This window comes from Felis catus, chromosome F1 (assembly GCF_018350175.1).
Source record: "Felis catus isolate Fca126 chromosome F1, F.catus_Fca126_mat1.0, whole genome shotgun sequence".
NCBI classification, from domain to species: Eukaryota; Metazoa; Chordata; class Mammalia; order Carnivora; family Felidae; genus Felis; species Felis catus.
This window is the reverse complement of record NC_058384.1, coordinates 22979171-22996961: the sequence shown is the minus strand read 5'-3', so window position 1 is coordinate 22996961 and position 17791 is coordinate 22979171. Positions and strand designations below refer to the sequence as shown.

The window sequence follows — 17791 nt, the reverse complement described above, 5'->3', positions numbered from 1 at the left end:
AAAGAAGAGAAAAGAAGAAAAGAATCCTGGATCTCTATTGCTTTCTACATACATGACCTAGAGAAAGTTACACAACTTCTTTTGAGCTATCTGCCAAAAGGGGAATACCAATATGACAATACATAGAATGAGTGTAAACAGTGCCCAGCACCTCATAAACACCCAGCAACTACTAGCAATTATTATTTTCATTGTAAAGAATACATATAGGAAAAACCAAATGGTCATTTCCCTCTGGTAATCACTATAAATTGGTTAGAATACATCCTGTTGGAGCATTAAATATGTAATTTTAAACAAGAACACAGCATTGCAACAGGAGTGTTAATGCTATGTTTGCAATGACTTGGTTCAACAATACCTAAATGTATAGTTTACAAACAGTTTTTCTATGGAAATTTGCTTCAAAACCTGGTTTCTGTATTACTTTATGGTTTTTCAGTAGTAAGAGAGATACTGGAAGAAAATACAAGATGATAGAGTTACTGAAGAATTCATGATCAAATGTATTCAGAATTCACACACAGTCATTGTGAATTCAATATTCATGACAAGCATTCTGGGTGAACAGCCAAACTATGGGGCTGAGTTTCTCTTTAACTTTATATATATGGATATTGTATTTTAGAAATTGCCCTTCTATGTATTCTATTTCTGGTCATCAAGAGGAAAGCTGTTGCTTAGCAACCAGTGGTTCCTGCTTGGCTGATGTGTAAAATGCAAAGCCATGCAAATAAGAGGCAAATAATTCTGTCCATTAGGAGCACTGTTACTGTTTTTTTTTTTTTAATTTTTTTTTTCAACATTTATTTATTTTTGGGACAGAGAGAGACAGAGCATGAACGGGGGAGGGGCAGAGAGAGAGGGAGACACAGAATCGGAAACAGGCTCCAGGCTCTGAGCCATCAGCCCAGAGCCCGACGTGGGGCTCGAACTCACGGGCCGCGAGATTGTGACCTGGCTGAAGTCGGACGCCCAACCGACTGCGCCACCCAGGCGCCCCTGTTTTTTTTTTTTTTTTTAATAATTTTTAAAAATTTTTATTTTAGAGAGAGAGTGAGTTGGGAAGAGAGGCAGAGGGAGAGAGAGAGAGAGAGAGAGAGAGAGAGAGAGAGAGAGAATCCCCCAACCAGGCTTCATGCTCAGCGCAGAGCCCATCATGGGGCTTGATCCCACAAGATCAGGATCACCATCTGAGCCGAAATCAAGAGTTGGATGCTCAACCAACTGAGCCACCCAGGTGCCCTGGTGACTTACTGGTTCTAACAATTAAGTTGTCTCCCAACTTAGTTTATGATTCCTTGTGTGGAACATATAAATTTTGAGACAGAAGCTGTATCATTATATTCACTAATCATCAAAAAAAATTTTTTTAATGTTTATTTATTCTTGAGACAGAGACAGAGTGTGAACAGGGGAGGGGCAGAGAGAGAGAGGGAGACACAGAATCCGGAACAGGCTCCAGGTTCCAAGCTGTCAGCACAGAGCCCAACGTGGGGCTCAAACTCATGAACCGTGAGATCATGACCTGAGCTGAAGTCGGACGCCCAACCGACTGAGCCACCCAGGTGCCCCTGCTAATCATTTTTAAAGAACACAGATTGATTCACAAGATTAACTTAGTGTATAAAAAAGGAATAATTCAAGGATAAAAATTTACCTATATTTTGAAGTATATGTTTAACATTTCAGACAGAAAATATTTACAGCTTAAAACAAAAAGGAAGAAAACCAAAATATATATACTGAATTCTGGAGATGTAGCCAACAACAAAAAATATGTTTATACCCTATAAAACTTCCAGTATAATTTTGAATGTATTTTCTTCATTCATTTAGGCTTTTAGCAAAGATTATTCATCAAGAAAAGAGAGGTTATATCATATGTGATAAGAGTTACATGGTGGTGAGTCCCTTGTCTGCTGCTAACAAATACTCTCTCTTAAGCCAAAGAATATTTATTGAAACAAAAGAATTTTGTGCTGCTGATGGTGTACTCAGGATTGATAGGATATTGGGGAATAAAGCTTGAAAGTGGGCTGGTACTTTAGGCACTTTGGAATACTTCTTGTGGTCATTGCTGTTTCCTTCTGTCTTTCTTATGTTTCAAAAGCCCAGGGGAGAGCACCTGATGGCTAATTCCTCATATGCCTGCTCCTTGGCTGCGGTGATCTGGTCTTTTCAGCTTCCATGGAGGTATGCAACTCCTCCTTAGTCCTCGGTAGGACTGAACACTACTCAGAAGACTTCTCTTCCCCAAAAGGAAATCTGGGTGCTATTAGGAAGAAAGAAATGAAAGCTGGAGATGTATTCATGGGTACAGACATATATGTATGTATAGTGGAAAATGTTATGTAAGAGTTACTTATAGTAAGTCTCCAGGGACTACAAATCAATTCATCTATGACCTAATTGCTTCTGTCTTCTGATGTTCCTTACCTCTAACGTGATATAAAAATCATCAACTCCACATATTTATTGGGTACTATAAAATTATCATTTAGTTAGTGGTATCTAGATCATTTTAGAGGGGTAATACATAAGTACAGTTAGAATTTATAAAACAGTAATGTTTGCATATTTTCATATGCAATTTAAGTCAAGTTAATTTTTATGATTTGAAGCCTTATTTATCTTTATATTGTCGCTGAACATCAAGCACACTGAAGAAATCTATAGAATCACAGATATTAAACAAGAATTAAATTAAGAATAAAATTAAACCATGCTTATTGAGTCTAACTTTTTATACAATGTAGGAGCAAAACAAAAAAGGCAATAAGCCAAATAATTACTTTATGTAACTGGATTTTTGATTCAAAGGAAAAGCTCATTAGATGGTGAGTTTACAAATATTTCTCTGGCAAAATATTTTGGCTTTTGCTTACTGGTTATTAACAATATGCCTTGTCCCTTAACCTAAAAAAGTCATCATTACAATTTGAATCTGTCAGTTGGACTCTTTTGGTAGTAGGCAATGAAAATAGTCAAGGTCCCTAAATCTACTGTCTGTGTCAGAACACCAGGTCAGCAGCTAAATCAAAGGTCAAAATAATGGTCTCAAACAAGATAGAAATTTGTTTCTTTCTCCCAAAATAGTCAAGCTTAAGTAGACTAGGGCTGAGTTGGCAGTTTCACGGTGCAAGGGACTAGTTACTCTGTCATCATCAACATAATACTTCCATCTTGTGGTCTGATATGGCTGCCCTCGTACCTTGTCACATATCTGCATTCCAACCAGTGGGAAGCAAAGACGGGCAGAGGGAGGGCACATATATCATTAGCCAGAACTTAATCACATGGCCATACTTAGCTGCAAGAGAGGTGAGTAAAAGAGCTCTTAGTTGGGTAGGTAAGTTCTATTTTATAAAAGGATAGAGTGAAAGCTTTCTGCCATACATCTCATCACAAACTTATTACTATCTCATTATGCTAAAACCGAAGATGTCTACTTAAAAACAAACAAACAAACAAACAAAAACCAATAGCAACCCAAATGTCTATTTAACAAACTCTAAGCAAAATTAAGTAATATTATGAAATGGTGAGTAAAATTCTTATTTTTTTTTCAACGTTTATTTATTTTTGGGACATAGAGAGACAGAGCATGAACGGGGGAGGGGCAGAGAGAGAGGGAGACACAGAATCGGAAACAGGCTCCAGGCTCTGAGCCATCAGCCCAGAGCCCGACGCGGGGCTCGAACTCACGGACCGTGAGATCGTGACCTGGCTGAAGTCGGACGCTTAACCGACTGCGCCACCCAGGCGCCCCTAAAATTCTTTAAGAGTATATCACCTACACATAAATTAAACTCTTGTCTTTCAATCTATTAGGGTAATATATATTGTACAAAAGAATTAATTAACCTAACTTCTAATATCCTTAGAGAGTGAGTGATTAAGGGCATCTTAGGTATAGTTCTGCCACTTTCAGACTCCTTATATCATTGGCATGTTGCTGAAATACTATATAAGTGTTTTAAATGATCCTCAGAAAAAGACATGGTCTTATATAAAAATGCTTAAAATACATATTCCCTTTGATCCAGAAATTCTACTTTTAGAAACTTATCTTAAGGACAACATTGAGGATGCAGAAAAAGATTCATCTATAAGGATATTTATTGCAAAGCTTTTTGTTGTAGAAAAAAAATCAGAATAACCTAAATGCCCCCCCAAAGGAAAGTGTGTATGTGGATTGTTATGTCCATATAATAGAATAGCATGCCACCTTTAAAAATGATAGATGAGAAATATATTTATTGACATAGAAATGTGCTCCAACAAATTGTTAAATGAAATATATGGATTAGAAAATAGTATGTACAGTGTTATCCAAATTAAAGCTATAAATTTTTATAAAGTATTATAAATGAAAGCTATAAATATTCTTGAAGAAGGCTCACCAAAACACAAAAAGTGGTTATTTCTGGGTGGTGGTGGTGTCGGTCACTGTTGTTTTATTCTTTTTGCTTCTTTGTATTTTTGAAATTAGGAAAAGAGAATACATATCATGTGTATAATTACAGTTGTGTGGGGTTTTTTTTGGTTTTTTTTTTTTGTTTTGTTTTGTTTTTTAACATAGAAAGAAATTAAAAGCTGTGTTCTCTTAACTCTCAGCCAGACTCAGAATGGTGCAGGAAGACAAACATTCTCCCAGCCTGATCTCCAAGGAGGCTCTTGTTCTGGAAACAGTGTTTCCCCAAAGACTCTTGGGCAGTTTTTTCACCCCAGGAGAAGTCACATCTCCCACAGACAGAGGCAGATTTTAGATGACCTTGAAGTCCAAGAGCTTGAGTTTTATTCTATAAGTAATGGAACACACTGTAAATTTTAAAGCAATGATACAGGATAAGGATATATTTCCTCCCTCAATCTATCTCAAGATTTTCTACATAATAGGTCCTTAGAAAACCACTGTGGAATGAATAAAGGAATGATGAGAAAGGGTAAGATAATGAAGAGAAGAGAGACTATTGTGATACCTAGAACATATGATCAGTGGAAATAAATTGGCAGAATATGGCCAAAGACTGTATGGAAGAGAGGTGGTGTCTAAGACAGCTCTGGTTTCTGTGTTTAGGGACCAGGATGAATGACCAAGAGAAACTGGAAGTCAGAAGGATTAGCTTTGGAGTTAGAAATGAGGGTTTGGAAATCCAGTAAGAGGACAGAGATATTTATGGAGAATTAAGAATTATGCTACAGGCAGGCTGGTTGAAATTTGGGGGTGGATTCTTAGAGAGAAGGGTTAGGGAGATTAAGCTGATTTGCGTTTAGCCAGGAAAGAACATAAGGAGGGACTGATGAGGCAAGAAGCAAACAAGGAGATTGGCCAGTGAGAAGGACCCTTGTGCTCCTTCCTCCATGCCTGAGATGGCTGTGCTCACATACCTCTACTGCATCTGGTACACATCCTATCACTCAATTCTTCCATAGAGATGTAAAATACTAATGGGGAAATTTTCAAACATAGCCAAAAAATTGAGAATAAGATAATAAACACAATGTACCAATCACCCAGTATATCAGAGTTCAATAAGTAAAGGAGAACCAATAGGATGTGTGTGTGTGTGTGTGTGTGTGTGTGTGTGTGTGTGTGTTTCTAAACACAGGTTTCCCCAGCAATTCAAAAGTAGAATTCCTATGAAGCCATTCACAAACCAAAATGGTGTATAAAGCAAAAAAGCAGTTGCCATGAATTTATGTGGAAAAATTTTTGAGTGTTCCCAGACCTAAAAAAATAACCCCTCTTAGGCTTTTCTGATACCTTAGCCACATCTTGCCAAAGGATGCACAAAATAAAATCAAGAGAAATCACAGATGCTCACAGACACAGTTCAAACCTATGGCAGCTTGATGCTGAGTGTGGTTCCCCAGGGAAGAAGCTTAGCGGTGCCGCTCTCGCTGCTTGTGGTGCACACTGCCTCTGTAATGGCTCCCTGAAAAACAAACCCTGAACATTATTTTTGCTTTTTGCCTTTTTTTTTTGTAAAAGCAAAAATCCTCTTAGAATTTCTTTTGGTTAGAAAAAATAGGTACTAATGTAGGTCTTTTGTCAAAGCAAAGTGGTATTACATACACTTTCAAAAGTGGGGGATACCTGTGTACATATATATGTGTGTATGCTTGTACATATGCAATCGTGCAATAGTGGGACCTGGTTAAATGGTGTTTGTAAGGCTGGAATTTGAAGTGCCCAGGGCAGGCAGTGAGGAGGGGAAGATGGGTGTAAAGTGGAGGAAAGCAAGAACAAGATGGAGCTGGGAAGGTGGAGGATGGACTGAAACTCATCTTGCCTCTGACCTAGGTAGTGTGGGTGTCCTACTGAACTCGGGTCTCTTCATCACAGAGCTAGATACATGCACCTTGCTCTGGAGTTGGAGAAACTGGAGGGAGTAGGTGGAACAGATGCAGGCCTATCCACTGTCTCATGCTTATCTGGTAAACGAGCAGATAAATGACAATATGTATGTCTAGAAAAATAACTGCAGCTTTACTTCCCTTCCCTGTATTCCACACAAGAATGGTTCCTGTGGGTCACCCTAACCAGAAACACAGAGAGAAGAGAATTCTGGGAAATGAAGTTCAGTCTAGCCAAGTTGACACATTGCAAAGCCACCACACCTCATTTCAACAATTATCATCTCATGGTGAGCCTTATTTCATCACTTCCCCCACCCCCTTCCTGTCCCCCATCCATTTTGGGGGAAGAAAATCCTAGGCACCCTATCATTTTATCTTCTAACCATGTTGTACTTTAAAAGTTGAGGTTTTCTGTCTCTTTCTATAATGAGCTTCTTGAGAAAAGGATCCTTGTCTTACTTAACTCACCTATATACTCACCTGTATAGGTATCTTATAAATGCTTGTTGACTGAGTGATAAATGCTATTCACGTGAAGGAACAGAAGTTTAGCAAGAACAAGTTTGATGTTATAAGGCTGTCTTCACCCTGAGGAACAGGGTACAAGAATTGCTACCTCCATAAAGTCAGTCCTTTCTCTCTTATGCCTCCAGCTTGAAATACCCACTCCTTTGTGCCCCATGGTGCACATTGTCTGTACTCTTACCCCAGTATTCATATACTTTGTTTTTAATTTGTTTATATGTCTCCCTCTTCTATTAGATCTAAGTTTCTTGAAAGAGAGAACCAGGCTATGTGACCTCTCTGGCTTTTATCTTTTAAAATTATCCAACGTAAAACTAAGAATATTGGTCTCCCTCACCAAGATTCCTGTGAAAATTTCTCCTGAAGGGAAAGAGTTGGACTTTTCTGTTTTTATTTTTCTACTGCCTTGGGTTCACAACAATTACTTATATATAGTTTTCCATTACACCTCATGTCTTCAAGGTCAGTGTGTGGTGTAATATACACAGGGAGTTAGAAACTCTGATCAGGACAGTGGAGGTATTGCTCTTCTCGCAAGAATTACTAAAGGATTATGAGTTCTTCTGCCTTTCAGAGTAGTCGGGACTCTTGGCTGCAAGTGACAGACTCTAACTTGGACCAGAGTAGACAAAATGGCAACCATATTCGCTCATATAATATAACTAACTGCCAGAGAGGCAGGAACCACAGAGCCTGCCTGGGGATTTGATGGCACAAGGACTCACATCTCCCTTTACACACCATTATATCTCTTTGTATGCTAATCTCATTCTCTCAAGCCTGCTTTCCTCACAAGGCTGACAGATCCCCCAGCTTCTCTCCCTGAAAGGAGAAGCCTCATTTCTCTAGACCTTAGTTAAAAAATCCTGAGAAAGGGGCTCATGTCTGTGGGAAAGGTAGGGAGTAGTCTGCGTTATGTGATGGGGTACTGTGATTAACAATCAGCATCAGAACCACACAGTTGGGATGAGGTAGGAGCAGTTCCCCCAAAGAAGTGTGGTATGGGGTCACCAAAGCAAAACACAACTTCTGCACCTGTGTACCTTTTAACTGCAAAGAGATTAGAGCAGATAGGAAGGGCGAAACAGCAAACAAAATTCTGTTGCTAATTGTACAAACACTTATCACTGTACTAGGTGCCACAAAAGAAATAAAAACGAACAAGAAATAATCTTTGCCCTTAAGAAGTTTATAAGACATGGAGGGATTAAAACGTGCTTAGGTAATCATGGATTCAAAAGAGAATAGTGTTACCACCAAAAGCAAAGGAAGTGCTATAGAAAGTTCTGTGCAGAGGGAGAGACCAGGTTGATCTGAACAGAAAAGGCTAGGTAGTTGGTTTGGACCTCATGGAGGATCAGAGGTCTGATAAACATAGATGGAACTTTGGATAGGTGATGAGCACATACTTTTTCTGGCTGAAACCACATGTGGAAGTCTCCCACTTGGGAGAGGTGTGCAGAACGTGCTTGGGGACCTGCAAGTAATCTAGTGGGAGGCATGACTTAAAGTCATATTATGGAGCCCCTTGACTGCTGCACTAAGGAGTGTGTGTTGTTAAATCCTATGCTTTCTCTCACTGAAACCAATGGGAGCACCAAATGAGTCCATGGAAGAAAAAATTTGATCTCTGGATATGTCTCACTGCAGAACCCTAATAGAAGAAAGCATGGCAGTATCTAAGAGAAACAGGTGTCAGCTGTGCTGTTATTGCCAACATCTGTGATGTTAGAATATGTACAGAAGGCCTATGAAAAGTTGATGACATACAGCTTGAGGTGGGGAAATTAAACAGGAAGATAATTTTTCAAGCATTAGATAGCAAGTGGGACCTGGTTAAGCTAGTGGTTCTCAGAGTGTGAGCTTGGGACCACCAGCAGCAGTAGCAGCATCACCTGGGAATTTGCTAATAATTCAAAATCTTAGGCCCCATCCCCCACTTATTGAACAGAAACTCTGGAAATGGGTTTCAGCAATATGTGTTTTAACAAGCCTCCTAGATGATTTGATAAATGCTAAAGTTTGAGAACTGTGTGCTAGGCTGAACATGGCACCCCAAAAAGATCCACATTCTAATCCCTAGCACCTGTAAATATTACCTTATCTGGAAAAAAAGGGTCTTTGCAGATGTGATTAAAGATCTTGAGACAAGAGATTATCCTGGATTATCTGAGTGGGACATCAATGCCATCACAAGTATCTTCATAAGACAGAGACAGTTATATTAGGCAGAAGAGGAGGCTGCTATGTGCCCAGGAGGCAGACACTGGAGTAAAGGAGCCAGGAGTGAAGGAATGCCTACAGCCACACAGATGCTGGCAGACCAAAAATGGACTCTCCCTCAGAGCCTGTGGACGGGGGTGGGGGGCCAGGATGGCTTTGATGACACTTTGATTTCAGCTTGACAAAATGGTTCTCAAATTTCTGGTGTCTAGAACAGTAAGACAACAAATTTCTGTTGTTTTAGGCTACCAGGTTTGTGGTAATTTGTTACAGCAGCCACAGGAACTAATACACACTCAAATAAGAAAAGACTGTAGGATAAAGTACTTAAAAATTCACTAAATTCTTATAATAAGAAAATATGCTTGCTATTATTTTAAAATTCTAAAACTAGTTATTCTTTTGTGTTTAGTAAAATTTGCCACACCTAAAACATTTTCCTAACAGTTTGTTATTGAGTGTTAATGTGTAATAATTTTCATAATGTTAGCATCCAAGATGGCCTTTACATACCTTGATTTTCTTGTGATAGCTAATCCTGCAGGAAATGAAACAAATCCTGTTGGGTGGAAGAAAAATAACAACCAGGAGATATTTTGCATATAGGTAAGATTTGCATGAGATTACAGAGCTGTAATAAATCTTCCTTTATGGATAAAAAAAATGCTCTTGGAAAGTACGTATTCCTGTTTATTTACGGGAAACACTTCAGAATAAATATGAGAAGATTTTCTGTCTGTAATCTATGCTACTTGATAAAAATTTAGAGCACTTTTTTATAATACCTGGGACATCGTAATACTTGTAATAACTTATTTCTCTTGCGCACAATGCTTCTCAGATCACTTTCATATATATATTTATTTTCATATATATATATATTTTTCGTATACATATATATATGTTTTTTGTGTGTATATATATATATATTTTTTTTTTTTCATATATATAGTAATCCCGCCTTATCCGCGGTTTTGCTTCCACAGTTTCCATGAGCCATTGCTGGCAACAGCGGTCAGGAATCCGATGATCCTCCTCCTGGCGAATCATTGGAAGGTGAATAATAGCCTAACTTTACATCACAACACGTGCGTCTGCGTGGTTCACTGTTCACTTCGCTTCGCTTCATCTCATCCTGGAGGCATTTTATCCTCTCCGTCATCACAAGAAAGGTGAGTACAGTACAAGAAGATATTTTGAGAGAGGGCACTTTTACATAACTTTTGTTACATGTTGTTATAACTGCTCTATTTTATTGTTATTGTTGTTAATCTCTTAGTGTGCCTAATTTAGGAATTAAACTTTATTATAAGTGGGCATGTAGAGGAAAACATAGTATATATAGGGTTAGGTATTATTCATCGTTTCAGCATCCACTGGGGGTTTTAGAACATATCCCCTACAGATAAGGGGGGGCACTGTATTTACATTTAATCCTTAACAGCTGCTAGGGGAGCTTGGCCGCACAGGTGTTTTTTTCTTATTTTACAAATAAGAAAAAAAATGATGCTCAAAAAAGTTAAATGACTGACTCAGGGTCACCAAAAGGGTAACTATTAGATTTGAGATTAGCAACTGCTAAAATCTGCTGTACAGTGCTATTTCCATGGATCTGGGTTTCCTCAAAAAGGTGTATTAATATTTGTGGTTGATTATGCGATGGTTAATTACACTGTGGTTCAAAGGTCTTGTGGTCTGTTTAATTCCATCGACCACTTGCTAAGCATCTTTTGCATGTCTACAATGGTGCTAGTTAATATGGGTCTTTGTAGAAAGGGCTGGACAAAAGTCCTTGCCCTCAGAGAATGCAAGTCACTAATAGGGAGGAATACCTATGCAAATGAAATGAGTAGTCAGAGAAAGAATAAACTCAGAGGCCACGATCTGGGAGACTTTATGCAGAAAAACTTTGAAGAATGGATCTGATTCAGAGAGGTGAAATGTGGAAAAGCATTCCAGGAGGCAATAGGTGTGTGCATGTGTGTGCGTGTGTGTGTGTGTGTGTGTGTGGCCGGGGTGAGAGCGAATGAGCAAAAGTGTAGATGCTGCAACAGCATGTGGACCTGGGGGAAGCCATAACCTGAGCTGTCAGAAGCACAGGGTCTGTGTGCTGAATAATAGGAGCTGGCTTGCCCACCGGGCTTCAGAGTTACATAGCAGTCAAGAATCTTTAATATTTCCAGTGAGCAGTACACCCTAGAAAAGTAAGGGAAAGGCCATACTCCTACCAAAAAATTAAAACACAACTTAAAAACGTCTCTTTCTTTCTGTTAAGTTCTCCTATTCTAGTTCTATAGACATAGCTCCTGGGAACTTATAGCCCAGCTCTTGTATTTTCTGAGTATCACAGGTGTGTGTGTGTGGGCGCACGCATGTGTGCTCATCCAAGTGTGTAGATGTGTATAAATGTATTTGAATACCTGCTCATAAAGTTCTTCTTAGGACAAGATGAAGACAAAGTCTGCAAATAGACAGGGAAATCAAAGTAACACTTACATAATAAAGGGACAGAATTTAGGGGAAGGGGCTAGCAGGAGAAAGAAGGGGAAGGAGGAAGTAGAGAAGAGAGAGCGAGAGTAGAGGCCAGAGGCTGAGGAGAAAGGACTCCAGGTAAGAAACTTCTGGGGTGAGGGTGGTTGAAGGGCTTTTAAGAACAGAGCTATTTAATTTTTACTTAATTTTTTTTGACATTTATTCATTTTTGAGAGACAGAGACAGAGCGTGAGTGGGGAAGGGTCAGAGAGAGAGGAAGGCACAGAATCTGAAGCAGGCTCCAGGCTTTGAACTGTCAGCACAGAGCCTGACCCAGGGCTCCAATTCACGGGCCATGAGCTCAAGACCTGAGCTGAAGTCGGAAGCTTAACTGACTGAGCCACTCAGTTGCCTCTATTTTCACTTTTAAATTATTTTTGGTGCTGCCATGTAAGTCTTCTCCATTGCCTTGAATCTTCCATAAAAGTTAGTTATATCGAGAGCCTTGAGTCAGTGATATTTGGGAAGGCACATAAAGTGAGGGGTGTGTGTGAATGAAGCAGGGTCATGTCTAGCATGAGGCAACGGCAGTGGTAGCTCTTCTGTGGTGGTGAGGTGGATGGCAGACCAAATTAAGTCAGAGCCATCTAGGTACCTTGTCCTCCTTCCCCCCAACCCCAGGAGAAATTGGGCAGGATATTGGGTCTTCCATTCCATGTAGCTTGGGGTTCCAGCCAATTTCATTTGAACCATACAGGACATGGTAACCCTTGCATATATGTGGGTTATACCAGCTCGTGGTCAGTGACAGCGACACTTTCATCTCTGTTTCATTGGGCTCTTCTGTCACCAAGGAAAGACCTTTCTGTTTGCTAAAAATTACCAGGCAAGTTAGCCAGCTCCTGGAGGAGGAGGTAGAGTTAAATGGGCTAAGGGTAGAGTCTCCAGAGAGTGACTCAGGTTTGGCTTCTCTTGGCTCCAGAGCCTATTTTCTGTTTACCAGAGGATTAATCATGGTTTCCAAATTGGTCTGCCAGGACGCCAGCAAGACTGGTTAAAGAAAGCAGAGGTGCTGAGTTTGGGATTTTTCCATGCTGTGGTCAGTGATTTTCATCAGGAAAATGAAAGGATGGGATTCCTCCTTTATAGCCTCACAGTGAATTATTGAGGGTCCCGTAACTCATCTGATTCTGGTCATCTGTCTCAGAATAAACTCACCAGGTTTATAGCAGTTGAGGTGAGATGCCTGACGTCTTTCATTTTAGGTCAGCATAAGAGTGAATTTGTAGTGTTTGATTAACCAGATTTGGTAGATATTTGATTTAAATTCAACCTGGCAACTATTTAATAAAGAACCACCATGTGCTATACTATAGAAGCCTAAAGCTGGTATTTACAGGGAAATCAAGGAGGGTTTGGAAATATATAGAAAATAAATAAACGAATGAAGGAATGAATGAATAAAAACATTCATATATACATATATACATAAATCTTTACTCCTCATAACAGGGTTTCAGCCATTTGCTATATTCATTACAACCCTTTGAGGATATGCTTTTTCATTATATTCATATATAAGCAGTGCATCAACATCATATCTTCTGGTGTTTGACGATGATATCATGGGAGAAGTCTTTTTAGAAGTCTTTACAAGCAGTAATGGTCTTGCTCTCATTTGTTGCGTTGTTTACCATAGGAGGTCGTTTGATTGTTTTGGACTGTTACTACTTCCACAGAACTCAGGCAGATCCTATTTTCCTACTGAGGCCACAGAAGCTCCTGAAAACATCACGGATCATTTTCAAATGGAGAACTTGTTTTTCCACTAGCTGAAATTACTTTAAGTAATTTGTGATAATTATACTTCGGGATTTACTATGGAGGTGTTTATTTATCCTTATATTGACAATAATAACCTCTAGCTGGGGAAAGTTGTGTTAATCTTACAAAAAGACTTATATTGTGAAGTAGATTGGTAAAAAGAAATATGTGACAGGTCTGTTATGGTATTTTTTGCTTTATAAGTTTTTCTTTCAAATTAGAAAAAAAACTAGGATAAAGAAATAGCTTACCATATTATAATATTGCTATTTGGGTCCTGATTAATTTGCATCCCTTCAGCTGTTTGCTTTATATAAATTTGCTTTTACGACACATAGGGACCAATGCTATTGTGATATGTGCTGTGATTAGAATGTAGACAGGTTGGTAGACAGACAGACAATAGTGAAGTACTCTTGCTAACTTAGTCTCCAAACCCCACTGATGTCTGAAATCCCACTTACTCCATAGTGTTAGGCATAGTCTCTTTCAACAGTATTTTGTGCATATTTCCAGACAGTGATGTTACCTTAAAGAGCACTAATCAGCAGGAAGTGTGGCATATTTGAGGAGCATATTTCCACCTTTTCTCTGTGCCATTAATCTGGCACTTATTGGGCAAGAGTGGTGATAACCAAAGTCCATTCAGTATTCCCCACTGACAAGATGGAGAAAGAGCTGCAGTGGTAAATATTGGGATAATCATTCTTAGACTCGCTTCTGGATCTGACTTATGCTTGCAGAGATCAAGGACACCCAGCAAGTGAGTACAAAAGTGGCACATAAACTTGAATTCCTGAATCTGGGGTTGAGAGTTAAAGGGTGTAGGTTCCAACCACTCTGTAAACTTCCTGAACCATGGGCCTCTGTGATGACCAAGTGAAGTGAGGATGGGATTACATCAAAGTTAGGAGGTTCCTAGGATGCATTCCTTAGAAGCTATAAACCGGGTGTTTTAATCAGGCTGTTTGGAAAAGCTTCAAGAGTTGCTTGCTGTAGAGGTAGCGTCCATGGAGGCAATAGTTAAGTAGTAATATTCAGTTAAGGCAAAACCTTTTAAAAATCATTTTGAAGGGGCACCTGGGTGGCTCAGTCAGTTGAGTGTCTGACTCTTGATTTCGGGTCAGGTCATGGTCCCAGGGTCATGGAACTGAGGCCTGTGTCAGGCTCCACACTGAGCATGGAGCCTGCTTAAGATTCTCTCTTAGGGGCGTCTGGGTGGCTCAGTCGGTTCATTAAGCATCCGACTTCAACTCAGGTGATGATCTCATGGTTCCTGAGTTTGAGCCCCACATCGAGCTTTGTGCTGACAGCTCAGAGCCTGGAGCCTGTTTCGGATTCTTTGTCTCCCTCTCTCTCTGCCCCTTCCCCGCTTGCACTCTGTCCCCCTCTCTCCCAAGAATACATAAACATTAAAAAAAATAATAATAAAGATTCTCTCTCTCTCTCTCTCTCTCTCTCTCTTTCTCTCCCCATCTCCCCCTACCCCTCTCCCCTACTTGTGCTCTCTCTCTAAAATAAATAAATAAATAAATAAATAAATAAATAAATAAATAAATAACAAATCATTTTGAAATCTAGAGTTGGAAAGGCTTTAAAGGTCATCTGATCTACCTCCCCATCTGCCCTAAGAACGCCTCGATAGCATCTCTCAAGAGTTATCATCCACTTTCTACTTGACCACCTATCATGACATGCAATGTATTTAAAAGTACCCATTTTGGTAGTAGCCTTTCTGGGCATATTTACATTTTCCACTCACATATTTAAAATCTTTTAGCAATATCCCCTTCAATGTGGTTGGCAAGTAAACTTTTCCTTCTAGATTTCCCTACTTTTGTGCAAAAGTACATGCTAGATACTATAGAGAGAGTACAGGATTGAATAAAGAATAGAATCCTGGCTTTAAGGACATTCCAGTCTAGTGGAAGAATTTAGGCACAGATACACTTTGCCTGAAAGGAATAATCAGGGAAATTTCAGAGAAGAGATTGCATGTGAGCTTAGCCTTAAAGTGTGAGTAAAATGTGAAAAGACTTTTCCAAGAATGGCCTAGAAAATAAGCCAAATTCTATCACATGGAGAAATAATGCAGTAGAATTCAGATTACTTGCTTAAGGACTCTATTTCCCAGAAGACAGCAGTAGGGACTTTTCCATTAAAGGATTTGCTTTGGGAATGTATTATTGCACCCTTTGATTTTTCAAAGATGTTAGTAGTTCTCTTTTCCAACAGAAGGTTCCTACTAAATCAGATTTCCTGTCCCCAGAGTGATCTTCTACTGAATGGAGGAAGTAAATAGAATTCCAGAAAGCAACTTTAAACCATACTTATTTTGAAAAAATGTCCAGAGGAGACTTTTTTTAAGGGAACTTTTTTTTAAAAGGAACAAAAAAAGCAAGTAGCCCAGATTTTGTCCTATAGAATCCAAAGATCATCTAAGAGGGAGAGCCTTGGCATACACAGCAGAGGTTTGAAGTCTGAGGGTTTTTGATTTGCATTCCCTGGGTGTGCTATTTGGGTTACTCACTGCCTGAAAGTAAGCTCTTTTGTTCATCTCCCCCTTCCCTGGGCTAGTCCAGACCCAGCTCTGCTATGTCTCTCTGGGTTTGCTTACTGAGAACAGAGGAGGGATATGGTCAGTGGCTAACCTTCAGGATAGAATGCTGTCTCTTCCACCACTGACTCATAAGGTGATTGGGCCAGCTCACTTCCCCTTCTGATGTTTCTATTCCTTTGTGTCTAATGGAGCCATAGCAATCCACTTTGCTTCGTTCCATGGAAATAAATGTATATATTTGTGAGTGTTATTTGAGACAATAATGGAAAAGAGAGTAGGCAAAGCACAGAGACACTTTTAATTCTCTTACTGTTGCACCAACAGCACCCATGGGATAGCCCATCAAGGGTAAATACCAGCTTTCTCAATGTTGGCTTGTTTATTGCAGGGTAGGAACAAAATCTGGGGCTAACCAACTCACATCCCCATGTTGACTCACTTCCTTACCTTCCTCCTAGCTGCTAGGGCAACAGGGCTAGTTGCCAGAGGGCTTATTTTGCCTTCCCAAACAGGGTTAGTGTTTCGTTGTTGAGTTCAGTGCACAAGATAGATTCTTATTCTTCTACAGACACAGAGGTGCATTGCTTCATACTATGGGCTGTTTATAGGACGAGTTTGTTGAATATGAAATATTTGCAAACAAATCAAATTTCTTCCCTGATACTATTCCACAGGAGTTTCTTCTTTATTTTGAGTTGACTTCTCAGCCTGGCAAAGTGGGAGGAGTGTAGGAATAAGAAATAGATTAAGCTACTTATTCTGGTTGTGCCTCTAATTAGCCCTGTGACTTTGGGCAAATGGCACTCTAAAGTCACACTAGTTAATGATCTGGCTTGTGGGGCCTCAGTTTTGCCATTCCTAATATTCCGGATTCAGATTAGGTGATTTTTATGGTCTAAATATGGAATTCTTTAACAATTTCAGTAACCTATGATATTGTCACTTTAAATGTCGTGTTTTTAGGCTTTTCTTAAGGAGTTTATAGCACCAATTATCTACTTTTGAGAACTGATTTGAAAGATGATAATATTAAGGTTAAACAAAAATACATTTTATAAGCAGGATTCCTATTTAAAATGATGACTTGTCTTTTCTAGCAAAATATTGGACCATATATATGTAGCAGTTTGATAAATATTCTGCATTACCTGGGCCCTGCTTAGCTCTCCAGTCCTCAGACTTCTCTCCATACTCAGTTCCTTAGTGATTTGTATACCTGTGGCTTTAGGTACCGTCTATTCATTGATTCCAATAGATTTACATATCCTGCTCAGGCTTCTCTCCCAAAATCCAGACTCATATTCTACTGTGGGTAACATTCTCATTTGGATTTCTAGTAGGTATCTCAGACTCAACATGTCCAACACAGAATGCCTGATCTCCCCCACCTCCCCAATTGCTCCCCACCCCCCTACTCTCCCCATCACAGTACGTAGCGACTCAGACCTTCCTCTTGCTCATGCTACAGTTTCCTTGTCATCCTTACGCCTCTCTTTCTGTCGCAATCCACTAAATGTGACCTAATTGGTCTCCCTGCTGTCTGCCCTTGTTCACTTATGAATCATTTCCCAAACAGCAGCCAGTGTGATCCAGTTGCAAACGAAGTCAGAAGTCAGAAATTGTGTCACTGCTCCGCCCAAAGCTCTTTTAACTGATCTGAGTTAGTAATTGATTCTTGATCGCTCAGAGCACAAGCAGAAACTCAGGGCCCTGGTAGCCTTTTCAATTTCATCTCTGCTTCTCTTCCATGGCTCACTAGGCCATATCACTCTCCTTGCTACCCTGGAGTTTGCCAAACGTGTTTGTTCCAGAGGCCCTTGC

At 39.6% G+C, this 17791-nt stretch overlaps 1 protein-coding gene across 1 annotated transcript in view; it reads left to right on the top strand.

Moving 5' to 3' along the window:
- Positions 1 to 17791, top strand: part of LOC109495616 (proline-rich receptor-like protein kinase PERK2) — a 315475-nt gene that overhangs the window by 30262 nt on the left and 267422 nt on the right. Inside the window, exon 5 of the mRNA XM_023247452.2 lies at positions 10101 to 10286. The gene's annotated coding sequence lies outside the window, so the exon portion shown is untranslated. The remainder of the gene's footprint in view (positions 1 to 10100; positions 10287 to 17791) is intronic.